Source organism: Tachyglossus aculeatus, chromosome 17 (genome assembly GCF_015852505.1).
Source record: "Tachyglossus aculeatus isolate mTacAcu1 chromosome 17, mTacAcu1.pri, whole genome shotgun sequence".
Taxonomy (NCBI): Eukaryota; Metazoa; Chordata; class Mammalia; order Monotremata; family Tachyglossidae; genus Tachyglossus; species Tachyglossus aculeatus.
This window is the reverse complement of record NC_052082.1, coordinates 57064930-57091560: the sequence shown is the minus strand read 5'-3', so window position 1 is coordinate 57091560 and position 26631 is coordinate 57064930. Positions and strand designations below refer to the sequence as shown.

The 26631-nt window shown below is 50.2% G+C and overlaps 1 protein-coding gene across 1 annotated transcript in view; it reads right to left on the bottom strand.

Annotated features, from left to right (window-relative positions):
• The window catches only part of SRRM3 (serine/arginine repetitive matrix 3), an 80105-nt gene extending 55414 nt beyond the window's left edge, over positions 1 to 24691 (bottom strand). Inside the window, exon 1 of the mRNA XM_038759892.1 lies at positions 24619 to 24691. The gene's annotated coding sequence lies outside the window, so the exon portion shown is untranslated. The remainder of the gene's footprint in view (positions 1 to 24618) is intronic.
• Positions 24692 to 26631: the final 1940 nt, after the last annotated feature.

Genomic DNA, 26631 nt, shown 5'->3' with positions numbered 1-26631 from the left:
TTGGCCGGGAGCCAGCCGCCTCCATCCCTCACCCAGTCAGCCCACAGACAGGCCACCCGTCGTGGTCACGGGGTGGGCAGCGGCGGACGGGAGGTGGAGAACGCGGACCCCCTCAACTGCCCACTGGGCCTATAATACGGAGGGAGCTGAGTAATAATAATCGTGGTATTGGTTAAGCGCTTACTACACGCCAGGCACCGTACTAAGCACTGAGAGGGATGCAAGAAAATCAGTTTGGACACCAATTTGGGGGGCAGAGCCGCCTCTCCCGGGTTCCTCTGGGTTCCTTCCCCGAAAGCTGCCATTCTCTTCTGTCCCGGCGGCTCCGGGGAGGAGAGAAGCAAGCAGCCTCTTCAGCGCCAGGGAGTTTGCGGGACAAGGGAGCCCCAATCAATCGTATTTATTGAGCGCTTACTGTGAGCAGAGCACCGTACTAAGCACTTGGGAGGGTCCGCTAGAACAGAGTTGATGGACACGCTCCCTGCCCAGAAGGAGCTCACAGTCTAAAGGGGGAGACAGACATTAATCAATCAATCAATCAATCATATTTATTGAGCACTTACTGTGTGCAGGGCACTGTACTAAGCGCTTGGGAAGTACAAGTTGGCAACATAGAGAGACAGTCCCTACCCAACAGTGGGCTCACAGTCTAAAAGGGAGAGACAGAGAACAAAACCAAACATACTAACAAGATAAAATAAATAGAATAGATAGGTACAAGTAAAATCAATCAATCAATCAATCAATCGTATTTATTGAGCACTTACTGTGTGCAGAGCACTGTACTAAGAGCTTGGGAAGTACAAGTTGGCAACATATAGAGACAGTCCCTACCCAACAGTGGGCTCACAGTCTAAAAGGGGGAGACGGAGAACAAAACCAAACATACTAACAAAATAAAATAAATAGAATAGATATGTACTAATAATTATCATTATATAAATATAAATTATAAATAATAAGCGCTTAGTACAGCGCTCTGCACACAGTAAGCGCTCAATAAATACGATTGAATGAATGAATGAATGAATGAATAAATAAAAATAAATCACAGCTATGGACATAAGTGCTGTGGGGCTGAGGGATGGGTGAATAAAGGGAGCAAATCCAACTGGAAGGGGGATGCAGAAAGGAGTGGGAGAAGAGGAAATTAGGGTTTAGTCAGGGATTAAGCTCTTTGGATCTCCCAAAATCATCCAGGACAGGGATACCACTCCATCCCCCACCTCCCAGCTCCCGGCTTCGGCCTACAAGCAGCCCCGGGATCTCTCAGCGTTTTCCCAGTCTAAGCCCCAGTGGGACAGAAAATGAATCCAGGTCTCCCTGCTGGAGGAGGCATTGGCACATATTCATTCATTCAATCGTATTTATTGAGCGCTTACTGTGTGCACAGCACTGGACTAAGCGCTTGGGAAGTACAAGTCGGCAACCTATAGAGACGGTCCCTACAACGGGCTCACAGTCTAGAAGGGGGAGACGGACAACAAAACGAAATGTGTAGACAGCTGTCAAATAATAGAATAAATGGAATTATAACTATATGCACATCATTAACAAAATGAATGTAGTTCATATGTACAAGTAAAATAAATAGAGTAATAAATCTGTACAAATATATACAAGCGCTGTGGGGAAGGGAAGGAGGTAGGGTGGTGAGGGGATGAGGTGGAGGGGAGGGAAAGGGGGGCTCAGTGTGGGAAGGCCTCCTGGAGGAGGTGAGCACTCAGTAGGGCTTTGAAGGGAGGAAGAGAGCTAGCTTGGTGGATGTGTGGAGGGATTGGGGGCATTCCAGGCCGGGGGGAGGACGTGGGCCGGGGGTCGACAGCGGGATGGGCGAGAATGAGGCCCTGTGAGGAGGTTAGCGGCGGCGGAAGAGCGGAGGGTGCGGGCTGGGCTGGAGAAGGACAGAAGGGAGGGGAGGTAGGAGGGGGCGAGGTGACGGAAAGCCTGGAAGCCGAGAGTGAGGAGTTTTTGCTTGATTTGTAGGTTGACAGGCACATATGCCCTGCAAAACCCACCCCTCCTCCTCAGTCCTCCTCCTCCTCCTCAGCAATTCCTCCCCCTCCTCAAGGATTGGGTCCACCACCCTCCAGCCTGCTTCCAGAGCCCGGGGCTGGACATCCCCTGGTCCATTTCTAGCATGGCCTAGTGGCTAGAGCGCGGGGCTGGGAGTGAGAAGGACGTGGATTCTAATCCCGGCTCCGCCACTTGTCTGCTGCGTGACCTTGGGTAAGTCACTTCACTGAGCTTCGGAGACCTCATCTGTAAAATGGGGATTAAAACTGGGAGCCCCATGTGGGACGCGGACTGCGTCCAACCCGGTTAACATATCTTCTATAAGTGCTCTGCACATAGTAAGCGCTCAATAAATACGATTGATGATGATATCTTCTAGGCTGTGAGCCCGCTGTTGGGTAGGGACCGTCTCTATATGTTGCCAACTTGGACTTCCCAAGTGCTTAGTCCAGTGCTCTGCACACAGTAAGCACTCAATAAATACAATTGAATGAATGAATGAGCCCACGGTTGGGTAGGGACCGTCTTTTATGTTGCCAACTTGGACTTCCCAAGCGCTTAGTCCAGTGTTCAGCACACAGTAAGCGCTTGATAAATAGGATTGAATGAATGAATGAGCCCGCTGTTGGGTAGGGACCGTCTCTATATGTTGCCAACTTGGACTTCCCAAGCGCTTAGTACAGTGCTCTGCACACAGTAAGCGCTCAATAAATACGATTGAATGAATGTAGGGATGAAGCCTCACCATTCCCGGCCATTCCCCAGGTTTCCTGTCTTGTCCCAGAAGGGAGTTTCAGGGGGGCAGAATTGGGGCAACCCCACCCCACCCAAGTCCATCCGGCTTTAAGGCTCAGAAGCGCTTAGTCCAGTGCTCTGCACACAGTAAGCACTCAATAAATACGATTGAATGAATGAATAGGACTAGCTACTGGGGACATGAGGAAGGGCAGGGCCCTTCTCTCTTTTTTTTTGATGGTATTTGTTAAGCGCTTACTTCCCTTCCCCACAGCACTTGTATATATGTTTGTACATATTTATTACTTTATTTATTTATTTTAGTTGTACCTATCTATTCTATTTATTTTATTTTGTTAGTATGCTTGGTTTTGCTCTCTGTCTCATCATCATCAATCGTATTTATTGAGCGCTGACTGTGCGCAGTAAGTGTGCGGACTGTGTGCCTCCCCCTTCTAGACTGTGAGCCCACTGTTGGGTAGGGACTGTCTCTACATGTTGCCAGCTTGTACTTCCCAAGCGCTTAGTCCAGTGCTCTGCACACAGTAAGCGCTCAATAAATACGATTGATGTACCAGGCGCTGTACTACGCTAGACCCAAGGTCCATATCCCACACGGGGGTCACAGTCTCCATCTCCATTTTACAGGTGAGGGAACTGGGCCCAGAGAAGTGAAGCGACTTGCCCACGGTCACACAGCAGACAAGAGCCGGGATGAGAACCCAGGTCCTTCTGATTCCCAGGCCTCGTGTTCCGTCCAACAGGATGCACTGCTTCTCTGGCAAGAAGAGTCCCGGAAGCCGGGGGAAAATTGTTCTCAACAAGCAGGATTCAGCCGTGGGGAAGAGATAGCTCCCTGTGGGCCTCTCTCGCTTCAGTGCCACTCACCGGCCCGGATCGACGGCTTCTCCCCTGGGGTTTTTCCCGTCTGGCGCTCTGTGCCACCACCTTGCCTCGGGAAAGGCTGGCACTGTTGCTTATGGCCAAGGGCACCGATGCTTTGGACTCCAGGAGAGCCTGGCACCTGCCCGGGCCTTGCCCTCTTCCTGTCCAAGCGCCCAAGCCGTGGAAGGCCCTGTGCAAACCACGGGGAGAGATATCCTGGCTCCCAGAGGTTTATTAATAATAATTGTTATTATTATTATGGTATTTGTTGAGTGCTTACTACGTGCCAAGCACCGTTCTAAGCACTGGGGTAGATACAAGGTCATCGGGTTGTCCCACGTGGGGCTCACCGTCTTAATCCCCATTTTACAGATGAGCTGCCCAAAGTCACACAGCTGACAAGCGGTGGAGCCGGGATAAGAAGCCACAGCTTCTGATTCCCAAGCCTGGGCTCTTTCCACTAAGCTAATAATAATAATAACGATGATAATAACTGTGATACTTTTTAAGCCCTTACTACGTGCCAAGCATTTTTCCAAGCGCTGGGGAAGATACAAACAAATCAGATAGGACACGGTCCCTGTCCCGCTTGGGTCTCACACTCATCCCTTTTACGGATGAGAAGCAGCGTGGCTCAATGGAAAGAGCCCGGGCTTTGGAGTCAGAGGTCATGGGTTCAAATCCAGGCTCCGCCAACTGTCGGCTGTGTGACTTGGGGCAAGTCACTTCACTTCTCTGTGCCTCAGTTCCCTCATCTGTAAAATGGGGATTAAGACTGTGAGCCCCACGTGGGACAACCTGATCACCTTGTATCACCCCGGCGCTTAGAGCAGTGCTTTGTACGTAGTAAGTGCTTAACAAATACCATAATAATAATAATAATAATAATAATAATAATAATAATAATAATAAGATGAGGGAACTGAGGCAGAGAAGTGAAGTGACTTACCCAGGGTCACGCAGCAGACATGTGACGGAGCCGGGGTTAGAAACCAGGTCCTTCTGACTCCAAGGCCTGGCCTGTAGCCAACTGGGCCACGCCAGTGATGGACCCCAAGTGAGAAAAGTGGCGATAAGCCATCGATCAATCAGTGGTTGTCTCCTCCTCTAGGTTGTAAGCACATTGTGTCTGTTATATTGTTGTGTTGTATTCTCCCAAGCGCTTAGTACAATGCCCTGCACACGGGAAGTGCTCAATAAATACAAATGAAGGACCGCCCAAGGCCTGAGGGGTTGTCAGGAGAAGCAGCATGGCTCACTGGAAAGAGCCCGGGCTTTGGAGTCAGAGGTCATGGGTTCAAATCCTGACTCTGCCAACTGTCAGGTGTGTGACTTTGGGCAAGTCACTTCACTTATCTGGGCCTCAGTTCCCTCATCTGTAAAATGGGGATAAAAACTGTGAGCCCCCCGTGGGACAACCTGATCACCTTGTAACCTCCACGGCGCTTAGAACAGTGCTTTGCGCATAGTAAGCGCTTAACAAATACCATTATTATTATTATTATTATTATTATTATTATTATTATTATTGTCTCTGTGCCCATCAGAGAATCTGCATCCCTCTATCTCTGCCTTCCTCCTCCTTCTCCTCCGAGGTGCGTGGTTCTGTGGGCTGAGGCGATGGAAGCCCAGAGTCGAAATGAATCTGTTTTCTGGGCTAGAAAGCTGAGCAGGGGGCGAGGCCCCCCCAAAAAAACCTTTTCTTGGGACCATCCTTTGCTCCCCACGCCAGGGACTCCCCGCCCTTGTTCTCGCTCCTTTCCCGCTCCGAGATTAAACATTCAATCTCCCCTATCGAAGAACCAGGAAGGCTAAGGCCTGAAGGCTCTTCTAGACTGTGAGCCCACTGTTGGGTAGGGACCGTCTCTCTATGTTGCCAACTTGGACTTCCCAAGCGCTTAGTCCAGTGCTCTGCACACAGTAAGCGCTCAATAAATACGATTGAATGAATGAATGAATGAATTCCCTGGGTCCCTCTCTGCCAGCCCTTCACTTCGCTTCTCTGGGCCTCAGTTCCCTCATCTGTAAAAAATGGGGATTAAGATTGGTGGCCCCACGTGGGGCAGGGACGGTGTCTCCCCCTCGTCCCCCTCTCAATCCCCCCCATCTTACCTCCTTCCCTTCCCCACAGCACCTGTATATATGTATATATGTTTGTACATATTTATTACTCTATTTATTTATCTTGTACCTATCTATTCTATTTATTTTATTTTGTTAGCATGTTTGGTTTTATTCTCCGTCTCCCCCTTCTAGGCTGTGAGCCCGCTGTTGGGTAGGGACTGTCTCTATGTGTTGCCGACTTGTACTTCCCAAGCGCTTAGTCCAGTGCTCTGCACACAGTAAGCGCTCAATAAATACGACTGATTGATTGATTGATTGATTGTCCAACCTGATGAACCGGTATCTACCCCAGTGCTTAGATCAGGGCTTGGCACATAGTAAGCGCTTAATAATCATTATTATCATTATCCCGCTTTGGGCAGCCCTCCGGACCCCATCCCTAGCCTGTGGCCGGTTGCTAGGCAACCAGGCTCCACATCCTCTCCCGGTTCCAGTCTCCCCAGGGGAAAGGGGGGCAAATCCATTCTCTCTTCTAGATCGGCCCATCCTTCTCCCGGGTGCGGAGACTCCCGCGTATCCAAGCAACGGCCTCCTTGTCGGCTGAGAGGAGCATCTCTGCCCAGGTGAAGACGGAGGTGAGAAAATAAGAACACATCTCCAGGCGCTTCTCCCTCCACCATCCCCCACAACCCCATCATCATCATCATCATCATCATCAATCCTATTTATTGAGCGCTTACTATGTGCAGAGCACTGTACTAAGCGCTTGGGAAGTACAAGTTGGCAACATCTAGAGACAGTCCCTACCCAACAGTGGGCTCATAGTCTAAAAGGGGGAGACAGAGAACAAAACCAAACATACTAACAAAATAAAATAAATAGAATAGATATGTACAAGTAAAATAAATAAATAAATAGAGTAATAAATAGGTACAAACATATATACATCTATACAGGTGCTGTGGGGAAGGGAAGGAGGTAAGATGGGGGGATGGAGAGGTGGACGAGGGGGAGAGGAAGGAAGGGGCTCAGTCGGAGGGCGGGGGGAAACCGAGGCTCAGAGTAACGGGGACCTCCCTCCAAGGACCCGAGAGAGGGCTGCGCCACCCATGAGAGCAGTCCCTAAATTCCCTGGCCTCTGAGGATCCCGAAGCACGCATCGCTTAGAACAGTGCTTTGCGCATAACAGGCGCTTAATAAATGCTATCATTATTATTATCGAGGGCCAATGGGTTCAAATCCCAGCTCTGCCAATTGTCAGCTGTGTGACTTTGGGCAAGTCATTTAATAATAATAATGGCATTTATTAAGCGCTTACTACGCGCCAAGCACTGTTCTAAGCGCTGGGGAGGTTATAAGGTGATCAGGTGGTCCCACGGGGGGCTCACAGTCTTAAATCGCCATTTTACAGATGAGGTCACTGAGGCCCAGAGAAGTTAGGTGACTTGCCAAAAGTCTCACAGCTGACAATTGGCAGAGCTGGGATTTGAACCCATGACCTCTGACTCCAAAGCCCGGGCTCTTTCCACTGAGCCACGCTGCTTCTCATGCTCCCCAGCGCTTAGTACAGCGCCTGGCACAGAGTAAGCGCTTAACAAATACCATTAATAATAATAATGACATTTATTAAGTGCTTACTTTGTGCCAAACACTGTTCTAAGCGCTGGGGAGGTTATAAGGTGATCAGGTTGTCCCACGGGGGACTCACAGTCTTAATCACCATTTGACAGATGAGGTCACTGAGGCCCAGAGAAGTTAGGTGACTTGCCCAAAGTCACACAGCTGACAATTGGCAGAGCTGGGATTTGAACCCATGACCTCTGACTCCAAAGCCTGGGCTCTTTCCACTGAGCCACGCTGCTTCTCTGTGCCTCAGTCACCTCATCTGTAAAATGGGGATTAAGACTGTGAGCCCCCGGGGGACAACCTGATCACCTTGTAACCTCCCCAGCGCTTAGAACAGTGCTTTGCACATAGTAAGAGCTTAATAAATGTCATTATTATTATTATTATTATTAATGGTATTTGCTAAGCGCTTACTCTGTGCCAGGCACTGTACTAAGCGCTGGGGAGCATACTAGCAAATCCAGTTGGACACCATCCCTGTCGCACGTGGGGATCACGGGTTCCATCCCCACTTTACAGAGGAGGTAACAGAGGCACAGGGGAAGAGAAGTGACTTGCCCAAGGTCACACAGCAGGCAAGTGGTGGAGCCAGGATTAGAACCCATGACCTTCTGACTCCAAGGCCTGTCCTCTCTCCACTTCACCATGAGTCTCCAATCAATCAGCAGTATTTATTGAGCACTACGTGCAGAGCACTGTACTAGGCGCTTGGGAGAGGACAGTACAACCGAATTAGCAGATACATTCCCTGCGGGGAACGCTCCACCCCACCACATACACACCTACACAAGAAGCGTGGCTCTGTGGAAAGAGCCCGGGCTTTGGAGTCAGAGGTCATGGGTTCAAATCCTGCCTCTACCAATTGTCAGCTGGGTGACTTTGGGAAAGTCACTTCACTTCTCTGGGCCTCAGTTACCTCCTCTGGAAAATGGGGATGAAGACTGTGAGCCTCCCGGGGGACAACCTGATCACCTTGTCACCTCCCCAACGCTTAGAACGGTGCTTAATTCATTCAATCGTATTTATTGAGCGCTTACTGTGTGCAGAGCACTGTACTAAGCACTTGGGAAGTACAAGCTGGCAACATACTCAGTGTGGCTCAGCGGAAAGAGCACAGGCTTGGGAGTCGGAGGTCATGGGTTCTAATCCCGGCTCCGCCACTTGTCTGCTGTGTGACTTGGGGCAAGTCACTTAACTTCTCTGGGCCTCAGTTACCTCATCTGTAAAATGGGGATTAAGATGGTAAGCCCCATGTGGGATAATATAATTACCTTGTATCCCCCCTTGTGCTTAGAACAGTGCTTTGCACATAGTAGCACTTAATAAATGCCACCATCATTATTATTATTATTGTGCCTTCACAAAGCTCAGCTTGAAGCCCAACCGGGACAGCGTGGCTCAGTGGCTACAGCCTGGGCTCAGGAGGCAGAGGATGTGGGTTCTAATTCTGACTCCACCACGTGTCCGCTATGTGATCTAGGACAAGTCACTTAAGCAGCATGGCTCGCTGGAAAGAGCCCGGGCTTCGGAGTCGGAGGTCAAGGGTTCAAATCCCGGCTCTGCCAACTGTCAGCTGGGTGACTTTGGGCAAGTCACTTCACTTCTCTGGGCCTCAGTTACCTCCTCTGGAAAATGGGGATGAAGACTGTGAGCCCCCCGGGGGACAACCTGATCACCTTGTCACCTCCCCAGCGCGTAGAACAGTGCTTTGCGCATAGTAGCGCTTAATAAATGCCACCATCATTATTATTATTATTATTCTCTGGGCCTCCGTGACCTCATCTGCAAAATGGGGATTGAGACTGTGAGCCCCACATGGGGCAGGGATTGTGTCCCACTCGATTTGCTCATATCCACCCTAGCGCTTAGTACAGTGCCTGAAGCATACTAAGCGCTTAACAAATACCATCATTATTATCATTAGAAGAGCAGTGTGGCCCAGTGGAAAGAGCACGGGCTTTAGGGTCAGAGGTCATGGGTTCAAATCTCGGCTCCGCCAATTGCCAGCTCTGTGACTTTGGGCAAGTCACTTAACTTCTCTGTGCCTCAGTTACCTCATCTGTAAAATGGGGATTGACTGTGAGCCCCCCCATGGGACAACCTGATCACCTTGTAGACTTTCTAGACTGTGAGCCCACTGTTGGGTAGGGACCGTCTCTATATGTTGCCAACTTGTACTTCCCAAATGCTTAGTACAGTGCTGTGCACACAGTAAGTGCTCAATAAGTATGATTGATTGATTAATTGATTGTAGCCTCCCCAGCACTTAGAGCCGTGCTTTGCACATAGTAAGCGCTTAATAAATCGATCAATCGTATTTATTGAGCGCTTACTGTGTGCAGAGCACTGTACTAAGCGCTTGGGAAGTACAAGTTGGCAACATGTAGAGACGGTCCCTACCCAACAGTGGGCTCGCAGTCTAAAAGACTGCCTAATAAATGCCATCATTATTATTATTATTTATTATTATTATTATCAAGCGCTTAGTACAGTGCTCTGCACACAGCAAGCGCTCAATAAATACGATTGAATGAATTATTACCTGCCTGAGTCGCAGGCCACAAACACGGAACGCCCCATCCCAGGGACAGGAAGAGGCCTATCTCAACCGCCTCATCCATTAACATGCAGGGCTCCAAGAGGTGTTTCTCTTCAGAGCCCTTGACGAACGTTAACCAATTAATGTAGATTAATCTGATTAGCCTAAATAGTTAATTAAGCAGTTAATGAACCGTAGGCGTTTCACTCTAACCTGCTGGATCCCCAGCATGAAGGCCCCCGGAGGCAAGGAGGGGTGCGGGGGTGGTACCTGACCCACTGTGACCCGCTGAACGATATTCCCTTGCCGCTCCTGAGGGAAAGAAGAAGCGCCCGGGGTTCAGGTAGAGGGGGGAACCGATGGAGCCCCCATTTGTCTCCCAAACTTCCCTTAGATCAAACCCGACAACCAATTCCAGACCGGGATGCTGGGCGGAAGGAGAGAGGTGGTTAGGGGGAAGGATGCGAGGTCTTGGGTGATGCCGTTGGAAGACCACAGAAGCTCCTGGGAAAGAGGGAGATTTCACCCATCCAGATACACCAGCCCTTCCCCGCCTCCTACAGCCAGACCCTTCCCCCTCGGGGCTCTACCACTTGTCAGCTGCGTGACCTTGGACAAGTCACTTCAATCAATCAATCAATCAATCGTATTTATTGAGCGCTTACTGTGTGCAGAGCACTGGACTAAGCGCTTGGGAAGTACAAACTGGCAACATCTAGAGACGGTCCCTACCCAACAGTGGGCTCACAGTCTAAAAGGGGGAGACAGAGAACAAAACCAAACATACTAACAAAATAAAATAAATAGAATAGATAGGTACAAGTAAAATAAATAAATAAATAAAGAGAGTAATAAATATGTACAAACATATATACATATATACAGGTGCTGTGGGGAAGGGAAGGAGGTAAGATGGGGGGGATTGAGAGGGGGATGAGGGGGAGAGGAAGGAAGGGGCCCAGTCTGGGAAGGCCTCCTGGAGGAGGTGAGCTCTCAGCAGGGCCTTGAAGGGAGGAAGAGAGCTAGCTTGGCGGATGGGCAGAGGGAGGGCATTCCAGGCCCCGGGGATGATGTGGGCCGGGGGTCGATGGCGGGACAGGCGAGAACGAGGTACAGGGAGGAGATTAGCGGCGGAGGAGCGGAGGGTGCGGGCTGGGCTGGAGAAGGAGAGAAGGGAGGTGAGGTAGGACTTCACTTCAAGTCACTTGGACAAGTCACTCCCCTTTTAGACTGTGAGCCCCTTTTAGACTGTGAGTCCACTGTTGGGTAGGGACTGTCTCTAGATGTTGCCAACTTGGACTTCACAAGCGCTTAGTACAGCGCTCCGCACACAGTAAGCGCTCAATAAATACGATTGATTGATTGATTCTCTGAACCTCGGTGACCTCATCTGGAAAATGGGAGTTGAGACTGTGAGCCCCAAGTGGCACAGGGGCTCCGTTTAGATTGGCTTGTATCCACCTGTAGGCAGTGTCCGGCACCTAGTAAGCGTCTCCCTCTCCATCCCCCACATCTTACCTCCTTCCCTTCCCCACAGCACCTGTATATATGTATATATATTTGAACATATTTATTACTCTATTTATTTATTTATTTATTTATTTATTTATTTATTTATTTATTTTACTTGTACATATCTATTCTATTTATTTTATTTTGTTAGTATGTTTGGTTTTGTTCTCTGTCTCCCCCTTTTAGACTGTGAGCCCACTGTTGGGTTGGGACTGTCTCTAGATGTTGCCAACTTGGACTTCCCAAGCGCTTAGTATGGTGCTCTGCACATAGTAAGCGCTCAATAAATACGACATTGATTGATTGATTAACAAATACCACAATTATTATTCGGTATTATTGCTAATGCCCGGTGGAGAAGAGGCCCAGGACACTCTGCCAGGATCCTCAGAGGCCGGAGGGGCAGGGGCAGGGGGGAGACGCCAGCCTCATCCAGTGCTCTGGGGTTTTGTGGGACAGGGCCGCAGTGTCATCATCATCATCATCATCAATCGTATTTATTGAGCGCTTACTATGTGCAGAGCACTGTACTAAGCACTTGGGAAGTACAAATTGGCAACACATGGAGACAGTCCCTACCCAACAGTGGGCTCACAGTCTAAAAGTGATGCCAAGTCGGAGGAGACAGAGAGGGAAGAACTGGAGACATGGTATAACAGAAAGTCCTCATCCATCCCATCCTTCTCCTCTACCCCCAGTTTTTGCGTATTCTGGTCCAAAGCCCACCCCCTCCCTCAACCCCCAAAGTTGTACCCCCGACGGAAGCGAATCATCTCCCTCCCATTTTTTTTTGATGGCATTTATTAAGCGCTTACTATGTGCAAAGCACTGTTCTTATTGCTGGGGAGGTTACAAAGTGACCAGGTTGTCCCACGAGGGGCTCACAGTCTTCATCCCCATTTTACAGATGAGGGAACGGAGGCCCAGAGAAGTGAAGTGACTTGCCCAAAGTCACACAGCTGACAATCGGCGGAGCCGGGATTTGAACCCATGACCTCTGACTCCAAAGCCCGGGCTCTTTCCCACTGAGCCACGCTGCTTCTCTACCGTTGTCCCTCCCGTTGTCCCCGTGCCAGTCTCTCTGGCCCAGAGATGACTTCTCCACCCTGCATCGTGGCATCCCAACAGAAGTAGCTCCGCTACCCCTCTTCTGCCCATCCCTATTCATTCAATCGTATTTATTGAGCACTTACTGTGTGCAGAGCACTGTACTAAGCGCTTGGGAAGTCCAAGTTGGCAACATATAGAGACGGTCCCTACCCAACAGTGGGCTCACAGTCTAGAAGGGGGAGTTATCCGTATCCAAAGCTGGAACCTAATGATAATAACTGCGGTGTTTGTTAAGCGCTTACTATGCCGGTTTACGGTATTTGTTCATTCATTCATTCAATCGTATTTATTGAGCGCTTACTGTATGCAGAGCACTGTACTAAGCACTTGGGAGGTACAAGTTGGCAACATATAAAGACAGTCCCTACCCAAAAACGGGCTCACAGGCTAGAAGGGGGAGACAGACAACAAAACAAAATTATTATTCCAGGGCTGTGCTGGGCAAATGCCTAGTTCCATTCATTCATTCATTCATTCGTTCATTCATTCATTCATTCATTCATTCGTATCTATTGAGCGCTTACTGTGTGCAGAGCACTGTACTAAGCGCTTGGAAAGTACAATTTGGCACTGTCCAGAAGGAGGGAAAAGAAGGGAGGGAGGCAGAGAGAGAGAAAAGAAACGTTGGAATCCAGGCCTGAATTTGGAGCAGAAGGAAGGCGGCATCAAACATTTGGCGCTTACAACATTCATTCATTCATTCAGACGTATTTATTGAGCGCTTACTGTGTGCAGAGCACTGGACTAAGCGCTTGGGAAGTGCAAGTTGGCAACATATAGAGATGCTCCCTACCCAACAGCGGGCTCACAGTCTACAAAGGTGTTTGGCACAGACGAAGTGCTTAACAAATACCATCATTATTACTTGCCCCTCTCCTTCTTCGCAGAGAAACCCTTCCTGAGATGAAATGAAAGCTTTGGAACTCCAAAGTTGCCCTTTCCCACTGAGCTGGCTCCCCTCGGGGCAGGCGGGAGGGATCAAATCCACTTCTCTCGACCACCACCACCACCACCACCACCACCACCACCACCGCTCCCTTCCAGGGCCCAAGCCGGATGGCGTTGCCGTGGCAACTCTGCAGGATAAACTTGCTGTCTGTCCGATTGGCTGAATCTCCCGTGGGCTGTTCAGAACGGCTTCAAAGCCGTGTCCTTAAACGGGCCGGGATCTATGCTGTGAGTCCTAGGAGTTCTTTCCCTTCCAGCTCTCATTCAAATTCCCAACTGGAGGTCATGGGAATCAACTGCAGAGAGGTAGCTGAGTTAGAGAGAAAGGAGGACTTCCTGTTGGGAAAGGGGCAGATCAGTGGAAAGAGCCCGGGCTTTGGAGTCAGAGCTCGTGGGTTCAAATCCCGCCTCCCACCAAACGTCAGCTGTGTGACTTTAGGCAAGTCACTTCCCTTCTCTGGGCCTCAGCTACCTCATCCGTAAAATGGGGATGAAGATGGTGAGCCCCCCGTGGGGCAACCTGATCACCTTGTAACCTCCCCAGCGCTTAGAACGGTGCTTAATTCATTCAATCGTATTTATTGAGCGCTTACTGTGTGCAGAGCACTGTACTAAGCGCTTGGGAAGTACAAGTTGCTTAATAAATGCCATTATTATTGTTATTAAGGGGATCTGACAAGGCGGTGAGTCGTGGACTCTTCACCCCTGGAGATCTTTAAGCACAGCGTAGATGGTCACTGGTCCTGGGTGGTTTCTGGGAGGCATTCATTCATTCATTCAATCGCATTTATTGAGCACTTACTGTGTGCAGAGCACTGTACTAAGCGCTTGGGAAGTCCAAGTTGGCAACATGAAGAGACGGTCCTTACCCAACAACGGGCTCACAGTCTAGAAAGAGGCAGAGGGCTGGACCAGATGACCGCGCTGGGGTAGACACAGGTTAATCAGCTGGACGCAGCCCCTGTGCCACATGGGGCTCAGAGGCTTAAACCCCATTTTCCGGATGAGGTAACTGAGGCCTAGAGAAGTGAAGTGACTTGCTCAAGGTCACCCAGCAGACAAGGGGCAGAGCGGAGATTAGAACCCACATTCTGCGACTCACAGGCGCGGGGCTCTTTTCCACCAGGCCACACTGCTGCCTTATTATAGGCCCTACTGGGAGCTCACCTCCTCCAGGAGGCCTTCGCAGACTGAGCCCCTTCCTTCCTCTCCCCCTCGCCCCCCTCTCCATCCCCCCCATCTTACCTCCTTCCCTTCCCCACTGCACCTGTATATATGTATATATGTTTGTACATATTTGTTACTCTTATTTATTTATTTTACTTGTACATATCTATTCTATTTATTTTATTTTGTTAGCATGTTTGGTTTTGTTCTCCGTCTCCCCCTTTTAGACTGTGAGCCCACTGTTGGGTAGGGACTGTCTCTATATGTTGCCAACTTGTACTTCCCAAGCGCTTAGTCCAGTGCTCTGCACACAGTAAGCACTCAATAAATACGATTGATGATGATGATGATTGGGGCAGCCCATTTGGGGGTCTCCCCACTGACCCCCCCCAAAGCTGGATTAGTCTCAGCCAAATCAGCAATGCTGTTCACCGTGCTCTTCCCCAGCCTCGCCCACCAAGAGACCCAGGCCCAGCACCCTCCCTTCCTCCCACCCCCGGCACCTGACGGCCCGCTGACCACCCTGGGCCAGGCCCCAATTCCATCCATTCCATCCCCTTCAATAGAAAGGTTCAGTCCCCAGACTAGATCATCATCATCATCATCATCAATCGTATTTATTGAGCGCTTACTGTGTGCAGCACACTGTACTAAGCGCTTGGGAATTACAAGTTGGCAACATATAGAGACAGTCCCTACCCAACAGTGGGCTCACAGTCTAAAAGGGGGAGAGAAGGAGGCCTCTCCCATCCCTCCCTCCCTCACAAACCCCTCCCCTGTTCTCTCTGCCACTTAGCTGTGTGACCTTGGGCAAGTCACTTAACTTCTCTGTGCCTCAGTTCCCTCATCTGTAAAAAATGGGGATTAATCAATCAATCAATCAATCAATCAATCAATCAATTGTATTTATTGAGAGCTTACTGTGTGCAGAGCACTGCACTAAGCGCTTGGGAATTACAAGTTGGCAACATATAGAGACAGTCCCTACCCAACAGTGGGCTCACAGTCTAAAAGGGGGAGAGAAGGAGGCCTCTCCCATCCCTCCCTCCCTCACAAACCCCTCCCCTGTTCTCTCTGGCAGTGGGGTAAGCTCTGCCACTTGTCAGCTGTGCGACCTTGGGCAAGTCACTTAACTTCTCTGTGCCTCAGTTCCCTCATCTGTAAAAAATGGGGATTAATCAATCAATCAATCAATCAATTGTATTTATTGAGCGCTTACTGTGTGCAGAGCACTGGACTAAGCGCTTGGGAAGTACAAATTGGCAACATATAGAGACAGTCCCTACCCAACAGTGGGCTCACAGTCTGAAAGGGGGAGACAGAGAACAAAACCAAACCTACTAACAAAATAAAATAAATAGAATAGATACGTACAAGTAAAATAAATAAATAAATAAATAGAGTAATAAATATGTACAAACATATATACATATATACAGGTTGAGTTCCCTCATCTGTAAAAAATGGGGATTAAGACTGTAAGCCCCACGTGCGACAACCTGATCACCTTGTATCAGGGAAGCAGCATGGCTCAGTGGAAAGAGCCTGGGCTTTGGAGTCAGAGGTCATGGGTTCGAATCCCGGCTCCGCCACATGTCTGCTGTGTGACCTTGGGCAAGTCGCCTAACTTCTCTGAGCCTCAGTTACCTCATCTGTAAAATGGGGATTGACTGTGAGCCCCACGTGGGACAACTTAACCACCTTATATCCTCCCCAGCGCTTAGAACAGTGCTTTGCACATAGTAAGCGCTTAACAAATGCCATCATGGTCATCATCATCACCTTGTATCCCCCCCAGGGCTTAGAACAGTGCTTGGCACATAGTAAGCGCTTAACAAATACCATTATTACCATTAAAGAAAGCTAGCCAGGGACTGTCTTTATTAAATGAGGAGCTCGCCGGAATCGCGGGGCTGGGTGCGGGCTGGGAGGCTGAGGTGACTCAAAGACGCAGAGGGAGCCAGGGAGCAGCGTCGCTTTCGCAGTCGTTTTCCCTCCCCGTGGAGGGCTTAAGATCATCTGATCAGCACCCAGCCTCTTTGGGAAGGGTCTCGCTTTCACATCCTCCCTCCTCAAATTCATTCATTCAATCATATTTATTGAGCGCTTACTAAGTGCAGAACACTGTACCGTACCTCATTCTCGCCTGTCCTTCCATCGACTCCCGGCCCACCTCATCCCCCGGGCCTGGAATGCCCTCCCTCTGCCCATCCGCCAAGCTCGCTCTCTTCCTCCCTTCAAGGCCCTACTGAGAGCTCACCTCCTCCAGGAGGCCTTCCCACACTGAGCTCCTTCCTTCCTCTCCCCCTCGTCCCCCTCTCCATCCCCCCCCCCCAATATTACCTCCTTCCCTTCCCCACAGCACCTGTATATATGGATATATGTTTGTACATATTTATTACTCTATTTATTTATCTATTTATTTTACTTGTACCTATCTATTCTATTTATTTTATTTTGTTAGTGTGTTTGGTTTTGTTCTCTGTCTCCCCCTTCTAGACCATGAGCCCACTATTGGGTAGGGACTGTCTCTAGATGTTGCCAACTAGTGATTATGATATTTGTTAAGTGCTTACTATGTATAAGCCTTGGGGTAGACACAAGATATTAAGGTTGGACACAGTCTAATTGTATTTATTGAGCGCTTACCGTGTGCAGAGCACTGTAATATGTGCTTCTAGACTGTGAGCCCACTGTTGGGTAGGGACCGTCTCTATATGTTGCCAAATTGTACTTCCCAAGCGCTTAGTACAGTGCTCTGCACACAGTAAGTGCTCAATAAATACGATTGATGATGATGATGATAATGAGAGTACAATACAACAATAAACAGACACATTCAAATCCAACACACAATTACTCTCCACCCCCCTCCAAGCCTATGGAGGGCCCATCTCCTCCAAGATGCCTTCCCTGATTAAGCCCCCCCTTTTCTCTTCTCCCACCCCCTTCCGCGTCTCCCTAACCTGCTCCCTTTTTTCATCCCCCCTTCCCAGCCCCAGAGCACTTATAATGATGGCATTTGTTAAACGCTTACTATGTGCCAAGCACTGTTCTAAGCGCTGGAGGGATACAAGGTGATCAGGTTGTCCCATGTGGGGCTCACAGTCTTAATCTCCATTTTACGGATGAGGGAACTGAGGCTCAGAGAAGTTAACTGACTTGCCCAAGGTCACACAGCAGACATGTGGCGGGGTCGGGATTAAAACCCATGACCTCTGATTCCCAAGCCCGGGCTCTTTCCACCGAGCCACGCTGCTTCTCTGCCCTAGCAGTCATTTATTTATCTCTGTTAATGTCTGTCTCCCCTACTCTAGATTGTAAATTCACTGTGGGCAGGGAATCAATCAATCAATCAATCAATCAATCATATTTATTGAGCGCTTACTGTGTGCAGAGCACTGGACTAAGCGCTTTGGGAAGTACACGTTGGCAACATATAGAGACAGTCCCTACCCAACAGTGGGCTCACAGTCTAAAAGGGGGAGACAGAGAACAAAACCAAACATACTAACAAAATAAAATAAATAGAATAGCTATGTACAAGAATAGAATAGATATGTACAAGGAATGTGTCTTTATTGTTGGATTGTACTCTCCCAAACACTTAATACAGTGCTCTGCATACAGTAGTAATAATAATAATAATAATGGCATTTATGAAGCGCTTACTATGTGCAAAGCACTGTTCTAAGCGCTGGGGAGGTTACAAGTTGATCAGGTTGTCCCACGTAGGGCTCACAGTCTTAATCCCCATTTTACAGATGAGGGAACTGAGGCCCAGAGAAGTGAAGTGACTTGCCAAAAGCCACTCAGCTGACAATTGGCGGAGCCGGGATTCAAACCTTTGACCTCTGACTCCAAAGCCCTGGCTCTTTCCACTGAGCCACGCTGCTTCTCTAATAATAATAATAAGAATGATGGCATTTATTAAGCGCTTACTATGTGCAAAGCACTGTTCTAAGCTCTAAGCACTCTAGTGAGCACTCAATAAATACGACTGACTGATTGAATGAGTGAAACCATCCCAAGCAACTCTCAAAGGGCTCCCGTTTCCCCCCTTCCTCTCCCCCAGGGGCTGTCCAACGGAATGGTTCCCCACCAGGCCCGGGGTGGGTTTTGGGTGGTGGGGGGAGGTTGTGTGCTAAACAGTGGGGACAAACTGGGTGGGAATGGGCCTGAACTGGGAACCCGGTGTCCTGCCTCCCAGCTCGACACTGCCCGAGAGCCGCCCGACTGGAATTTAGACTCCCGTGGTCAGCCCGCAAACCCACTCTCTGACCCCTTCTGTGCTCGCCCCCCAGGGAAGCAGGACAGTGAGGAGGAAAAAGAAGCTAGCCAGGGACTGCCTTCATCATCATCATCATCATCATCAATCGTATTTATTGAGCGCTTACTGTGTGCAGAGCACTGTACTAAGCGCTTGGGAAGTACAAGTTGGGAACATATAGAGACGGTCCCTACCCAACAGTGGGCTCACAGTCTAAAAGACTGTGTCTAAAACACAAAATAAGGAGCCACACTGCTCCTTTCTCTTCCCCGAGGACCACAGAGGACGTGATCTTGTCCAAGCCTAAAGCTAAACCAGGAAGCAGTAGGGGCCATGATTTACCTCCGAATCATCAGTGGTATTTACTGGGTGTCTACTGAGTGCAAAGTGCTGTACTGAGCTCCTGGGAGAAGGCAACAAAAGCATTTCCTGCCCTCGAGGACTTTACAATTTAGCGGTTTGATCCTAGAAGACAAGGGTAGGTCCAGTGGATAATAATAATAATAATGTTGGTATTTGTTAGGCGCTTACTGTGTGCAAAGCACTGTTCTAAGCGCTGGGGGGAACACAAGGAGGTGAGGTTGTCCCATGTGGGGCTCGCAGTCTTAATCCCCATTTTACAGATGAGGGAACTGAGGCACAGAGAAGTGAAGTGACTTGCCCAAGGTCACACAGAAAACATGTGGGGGAGGCGGGATTCAAACCCATGACTTCTGACTCCCAAGCCCGCGCTCTTTCCACTGAGCCACGCTGCTTCTCTAAGTGGATGATAGAGAGTGCTGTACTGAGCGCCTGGGAGAAGGCAACAGAAGCATTTTCTGCCCTCGAGGACTTTACAATTTAACGGTCTGATCCTAGAAGACAAGGGCAGGTCCAGTGGATGATAGAGAGCGCTGTACTGAGCGCCTGGGAGAAGGCAACAGAAGCATTTCCCGCCCTCGAGGACTTTACAATTTAACGGGTTGATCCTAGAAGACAAGGGCAGGTCCAGTGGATGTTAGAGAGCGCTGTACTGAGCGCCTGGGAGAAGGCAATAGAAGCATTTCCTGCCCTCGAGGACTTTACAATTTAACGGTTTGATCCTAGGAGACAAGGGCAGGTCCAGTGGATGATAGAGAGCGCTGTACTGAGCGCCTGGGAGAAGGCAATAGAAGCATTTCCTGCCCTCGAGGACTTAACAATTTAACAGTTTGATCCTAGGAGACAAGGGCAGGTCCAGTGGATGATAGAGAGCGCTGTACTGAGCGCCTGGGAGAAGGCAACAGAAGCATTTCTGTGCTCTGCACACAGTAAGCACTCAATAAATACGATTGATGATTTCCTGCCCTCGAGGACTTTACAATTTAACGGTTTGATCCTAGAAGACAAGGGCAGGTCCAGTGGATGTTAGAGAGCATCTGAGATGCCTTGTTTCTTCCTCCTCCTGGGGCTTTTCCCTTCCCCGCCCTCAGCTGACTCCTCCCTTGCTGCCTAAGGCCTGCAAAATGGGGGTGGCCAGGTTCGTCTGAGTCACCCGTGTGTCCTCTGAGGCCCCCGAACTCAACACCTCTGCCCACTCCTTCTGTGACAACCGAGATGGTAATGGGGTCACGGCTGCTGGAAATCTCTTGCAGTAGATTAGGGAGGGTCTTGGGGGTGGGCGGAGGTGGGGGAGAGGGAGCGAATCACCCTGCTAAGGCTGGGAGTTCACCTGCTGGAGCCCGGTAGCATATGGGAAGGATCCATAAGGGAAAAGCTGCCCAGGCCGGAGGCCTGTGAGCATCAGTTGGTGACCATTTCTGCTTCCTCCTTGCCACCACAAAGCCCGGCAGCATCCCAGGAGAGAGTGGACACCCCTTCTCGGGAGAATCTTAACCAGAAGGCAGGAGACTGGATGAGAAGCAGCGTGGCTTAATGGATAGAGCACGGACCTAAAAGTCAGAAGGACCTGTGTTTTAATCCCACATCCGCCACATGTCTGCTGAGTGACCTTGGGCAATTCACTTCACTTCTTTGGGCCTCAGTCCCCTCGTCTGTAAAATGAGGATTAAGACTGTGAGCCCAATGTGGGACAGAGACTGTGTCCAACCTGATGACCTTGTATCTACCCCGGAGTTTAGAAGAGTGCTTGGCGCATAGTAAGTGCTTAACAAGTACCGTAATTATTATTTTGAGATGACCCTGCAAATTCTCTCTCTCTCTGTGGCATTGTAATGCTGCCCGGCTCACAGTCATTCATTCATTTATTCAATCATATTTATTGAGCGCTTACTGTGTGCAGAGCACTGTACTAAGCGCTAGGGAAGTACAAATCGGCAACATATCGAGGCGGTCCCTACCCAACAACGGGCTCCCAGTCTAGAAGGGGGAGACAGACAACAAAATCTATCTGGTCCAGGGGTCTGGGGGTTCCTGAAACCAAACTTCAGCCCCTTCCCCAGGTCCAGCTGGCCTGGCTTATGGAAATGAGATCAGGACAGACCCTCAAGAGCAAACTGACCCACGGGTCAAGAAAAGTCTGGGTTTTGTCACCCTCTCTGGGTGCTCTCTGCTACCCAGTACGGTAGATTTCTTTCTTTCTTTCTAAAGTAGCCCCAGGTGTGCTCCCCAAGATGGAGAAACGGAGTTCTCTTCTGTCAGGAAGCAGTGGCATCTCAAAGCAAGAGACCTCCCCATCATGTCTGGCAACCTACATGTGAAAGAGTTGACGGGAGAACCCAAGAGATTTTTTTTTAAATGGTATTTCACTTCCAGGCCCATGATCTATCCAGTAATAATAATAATGGTATTTATTAAGCACTTACTACGTGCCAGGCACCGTGCTAAGCGCTGGGGTAGATACAAGTTAGTCAGGTTGGACAGAGTCCATGTCCCACGTGGGGCTCACAGTGAGGTACAGATGAGGTAACTGAGGCAGAGGGAAGTGAAGTGACTTGCCCAAGGTCACACGCCAGACAAGTGGCGGAGCTGGGATTAGAGATTGCAACTCGCTTTGGCCCTGGGTGTTAGAACCGGTCGGTCTGCCTCTCTGAGCCCTGGGGTCTCCCAACAGCGGCAGAATTAATTGTCCTTATCCCTGCTGTAGGAAGACACCCCATGGTTCCACTCTGGGAGAGGCCTGGCTGGTCCGTAGCTCGCCTCGTGGAGCCCCAGGGGTGAAATTCCAAATTTTGGGATCCGGGACCCCCCAGCTTCACCCTCGGACCCGTCTTCCCACATGCTGGGGGGGTAAAAAGACCAGGCCCCGGGGGTCTGGTCCTCTCCGGAGCTCAGAGACTGTTAGAGCAGGAAGCGATGACACTGAACTCTGGGAAAAGCCGGCAGCTATTTTTAACTGCTGCCAAATTTCAAGGAGGGAGATGCTCTCTCTTTCTTTCCCCCCTGCTCCTCCTCCCCCCCACACCCAGGAGGAAAATGACATCAGCAGTTTCCTCACTGAGGTCACCTGGGTGGTGAGAGGCCGTCAGACCCTGGGAAGGTTGGGTGGGGGGAAGAATGGGGGTGAACCGATCAGGGGAGGTTGCCCCCAAAGACACCTGAGGCAGAGTAGGGCAGGGGGGGAGTTGTCTGGGTTCTATCCGAGGGGCACTCGGTGACCTTGAGATTGACATTTCCCCTCACCAATGGGCCTGCCTCGCCTCCTAACTCAAAGACCTCCCTAGGGATCAACCGGTTCATCCCTCTGACTCCAAGGCGATTCAACCGATCCCATTTTTCGAGATCTCCAAGGAAGGAAATTTCTCATTGACAATGCTGTCTATCAGCAGAAGAGGAAGACGGGGGCTCGGCTACCTCCTCTGACCCTTTGACCACGGCTTCCCTGCGTTAGAGAGCCCCAGAACAGAGGATTCCTAGAAAGGGAGGGAGAGGACTTGGAGAAAGAGGCATCCCCTGAACCAGAGGCACATAATTGTAATTGCGGTATTTGTTAAGCCCTTACTTTGTGCTAAGCGCTGGGATAGCTACAAGATAATGAGGTGAGACACGGACCCAATCTCATGTAGGGTTCACGGTCTAAGTAGGAGGGAAAACAGGCACTGAAACCCCATTTTACAAGGAGGAAACTGAGGCAAAGAGAAGTGAAGTGACTCGTCCAAAGTCACCCAGCAGGCACGTGGCGGAGCTGGGATTAGAACCCAAGACCTGAGCTCTTGTCATTGGGCACGTTGCTGCTCCTCCCTCCCGGACTGTAAGCTCGTCGTGGGCGGGGACTGTGTCTACCAACTCTGTTGTACTATTGTACTCGCCCAAGCGCTTGGTACAGTGCTCTGCACACGGTAAGCGCTCAATAAATCCAATCGATTGATCGTAGCCGGCTCTGCAATTCAGCATCCCTGAGACAGACGGGCCTCTGGGGAGGGAAAGAGAAGGTGTAAAACGAGAGCCGAGGTCTCGATGTTTAACCCAGGGCTTAGACGGGAGCTCCTTGGCGTCTGAGCATCCGACCCAGAATCAATCAATCGTATTTATTGAGCGCTTACTGTGTACTTAGTACAGAGCACTGTACTAAGCGCTTATGTGAAAATGTGAGACTAGGGAGGGTAAGGACCGGCCCCTGGGCTTCAGGACTCCTGGCTTCCAACCCCAGCTCCAGTCTGGAGAACCGAGTGTAGGGGCCCAATTCTCTCTCTTGGTGCCTTAATTTGAGATGCTTTTCCGACCTGTCCGGGGACATTTTTCCACCCTGGATTTCTCTTTGGGGCCGATCACCAGCTCCAGGGCAGGAAAAGAAGAGGCTTGGGGGTGGAGTGGGGGAGGCCCGACTCTCCCAGAGGAGAAGAGAGTCCCGCGGGAGGGGTGAGCCGCTTCCTCTCTCTCCTCCCAAGCCTGGGGCCCGTTGCTAGGGCCAGTGAGGTTGCTAAGGAACCTCCTCCAGGGAGCAAGAAAAGAAGACAACGGTGAGGAAGAGGGCCAAAAGATACAGACTCGGCGCCCCCTCCCCACCCAGTCCAAACCCCAGGCTGGGGTCAGCAGACAAACCCAGGCCTAATCCCCCACCCCACCCCACCCCACCCTCAATGTTCCTCCAGCCCCTGGAGAGCTCTGAGGGTCCTGCAATGGCCTCTGGCTGGTCGGACTCTGCCTCAGATCATCTCCTCAGAGCTCCCCGTCGGAGAAAATCCTTCTCAGCCTGCTAAGCTGTAAATCCAGCCGACCGAAAGCAGCAGAGATGGCGAGGCGGCATGTCTCCCTTGCCCTCCCAAAGATGGAATGGGGCCAGAGCAAAGATAACTTTTCCATCTCTTCCATCCAGCTTTTCCCATCTCTCCTTTGGTCCCCCCATTTTCTTGCCCCACTCAAACAGCCCGTGTCCTCATTCTCCCCTGCAGCAGCGGGGGCCTGGACATAACTCGACTTGAGGGAATGTCAGACCGTATCTCGCTCGCCATCTGCTCCCCCATTCGCGAGCCCACCAACACACACAATTCTCCCTCCCGCACTCCAGTCCCCGGCCTCCTCCAGCCTCGGGTGGAGGGCGAGAGATTCTGGCACCGACTGGGAGCTCCCACTCTTCCCCCCCCCCCACCTCCCAAGAGCCAGGATTCACCCCCTCCCCTCCCTCCTCCAGAGCTCATAAAATGTCCTGCAACAGGAGACACCCAATTGTAATTCCAAGCTGGCTCCTCCATCCGGCTCCCGACAGCAGCTTCCTAGCAGGCTGTGCATGCAATAATAATGATGATGGTAATAATAAAAGGTTCCAGGTATCCCCCTCCCCCTTTATTCTTTATCCCCCACCCCTGCCTCGGTGTCTTCTGCTTCTTACCTTTCTGCAGGCTTCTCCGCCCCTCTCTTGGAGGCTCCTTGCAATTGTGCCTCTCCTCTGTTCCTTCTCCCACTCTTCTCCTCTCCCTCCTTTTATTTTATTCCCTCTTCTGCACCCCCTGTTCTATTTTTTCCAGCTCAATTCCCCCCCCTGTTTGGTGCCCCCCACTGTCTCTGCCCCCGGGGGTCTCTCCCCTCTCGTCTCCCTGTTCTTGGTGCTGAAATGCTGGACAGCTCCCTACCATAGAGCCCCGGCCTCCCGGGCGGCCAGAGCGGCCGCCGCACACCGCCGGCGCGCCCTCCCCCATCGCCCCCTCGAGGCTGGGAGGGCCAACCGCCCCTGCGCGCTGCCGTCGGGAAAACTGAGGCACCATACTATCAGTCATCATCATCATCAATCGTATTGATTGAGCGCTTACTGTGTGCAGAGCACTGTACTAAGCGCTTGGGAAGTACAAGTTGGCAACATATAGAGACAGTCCCTACCCAATCAATCAATCAATCAATCGTATTTATTGAGAGCTTACTGTGTGCAGAGCACTGTACTAAGCGCTTGGGATGTACCAGTTGGCGACATATAGAGACGGTCCCGACGGGCTCACAGTCTAGAAGGGGGAGCTGGACAACAGAACAAAACATGGGGACAGGTGTCAAGTCGTCAGAATAAATAGAAATTCATTCCTTCATTAATTCAATCGTATTGATTGAGCGCTTACTGTGTGCAGAGCACTGTACTAAGCGCTTGGGAAGTCCAAGTTGGCAACATATAGAGACCGTCCCTACCCAACAGTGGCCTCACAGTCTAGAAGGGGGAGACAGACAACAAAACAAAACATATTAACAAAATAAAATAGAATAAATAGGTACAAGTAAAATAAATAGAGTAATAAATAAAGCTAGATGCACATCATTAACAAAATAAATAGAATAGTAAATATGGACAAGTAAAATAGAGTAGTAAATCTGTACCAACAGGTGCTGTGGGGAGGTGAAGGAGGTAGGGCGGGGGGGGATGGGGAAGAGGAGAGGAAAAAGGAGGCCCAGTCTGGGATAATAATGATGGCATTTATTAAGCGCTTACTATGTGTGCAATGCACTGTTTTAAGCGCTGGGGAAGTTACAAGGTGATCAGGTTGTCCCACGGGGGGGCTCACAATCTCAATCCCCATTTTGCGGATGAGGTAACTGAGGCACAGAGAAATTAAGTGACTTGTCCAAAGTCACACACCTGACAATTGGCGGAGCCGGGATTTGAACCCGTGATTTCTGACTCCAAAGGCCGGGCTCTTTCCACTGGGCCACGCTGCTTCTCTAGAAGCAGCTGTTGGGTAGGGACCGTCTCTAGATGTTGCCAACTTGGACTTCCCAAGCGCTTAGTCCAGTGCTCTGCACACAGTAAGCGCTCAATAAATACGATTGAATGAATGAATGGATGAATGAAGCAGCTGGAAGGGCATGGGGGCCGTCAGGCGCTTTTGCAAGAAGGAGGAAAGGAGTGGAGGTGCCAAACTAAGACACCTTCTGTCAGATGGGGTGTAAAAATAGTATTAATTGCGGTCTTTGTTCAGCACTTACTACGTGCCAGACACTGTACTAAGTGCTGGGGTAGATACAAGGTTGTTCACAGTCCCTGTCCCACGTAGGGCTCACAGTCTTATTCCCTAGTCTCCCCAATTCAGCCCTGAAACTAGCGTGGCTCAATGGAAAGAGCCAGGGCTTTGGAGTTAGAAGTCATGGGTTCAAATCCGAACTCTCCCTCATGTCTGCTGTGTGACTTCGGGTAAGTCACTTAACTTCTCTGAGCCTCAGTGACCTCATCTGTAGAATGGGGATTAAGACTGTGAGCCCCATGGGGGACAACCCGCTCACCTTGTAGCCTCCCCAGCGCTAAGTATGGTGTCTGGTATGTAGTAAATGTTGCCAACTTGTACTTCCCAAGCGCTTAGTACAGTGCTCTGCACACAGTAAGCGCTCAATAAATACGATTGATTGATAGTAAATGCTGAACAAAGAC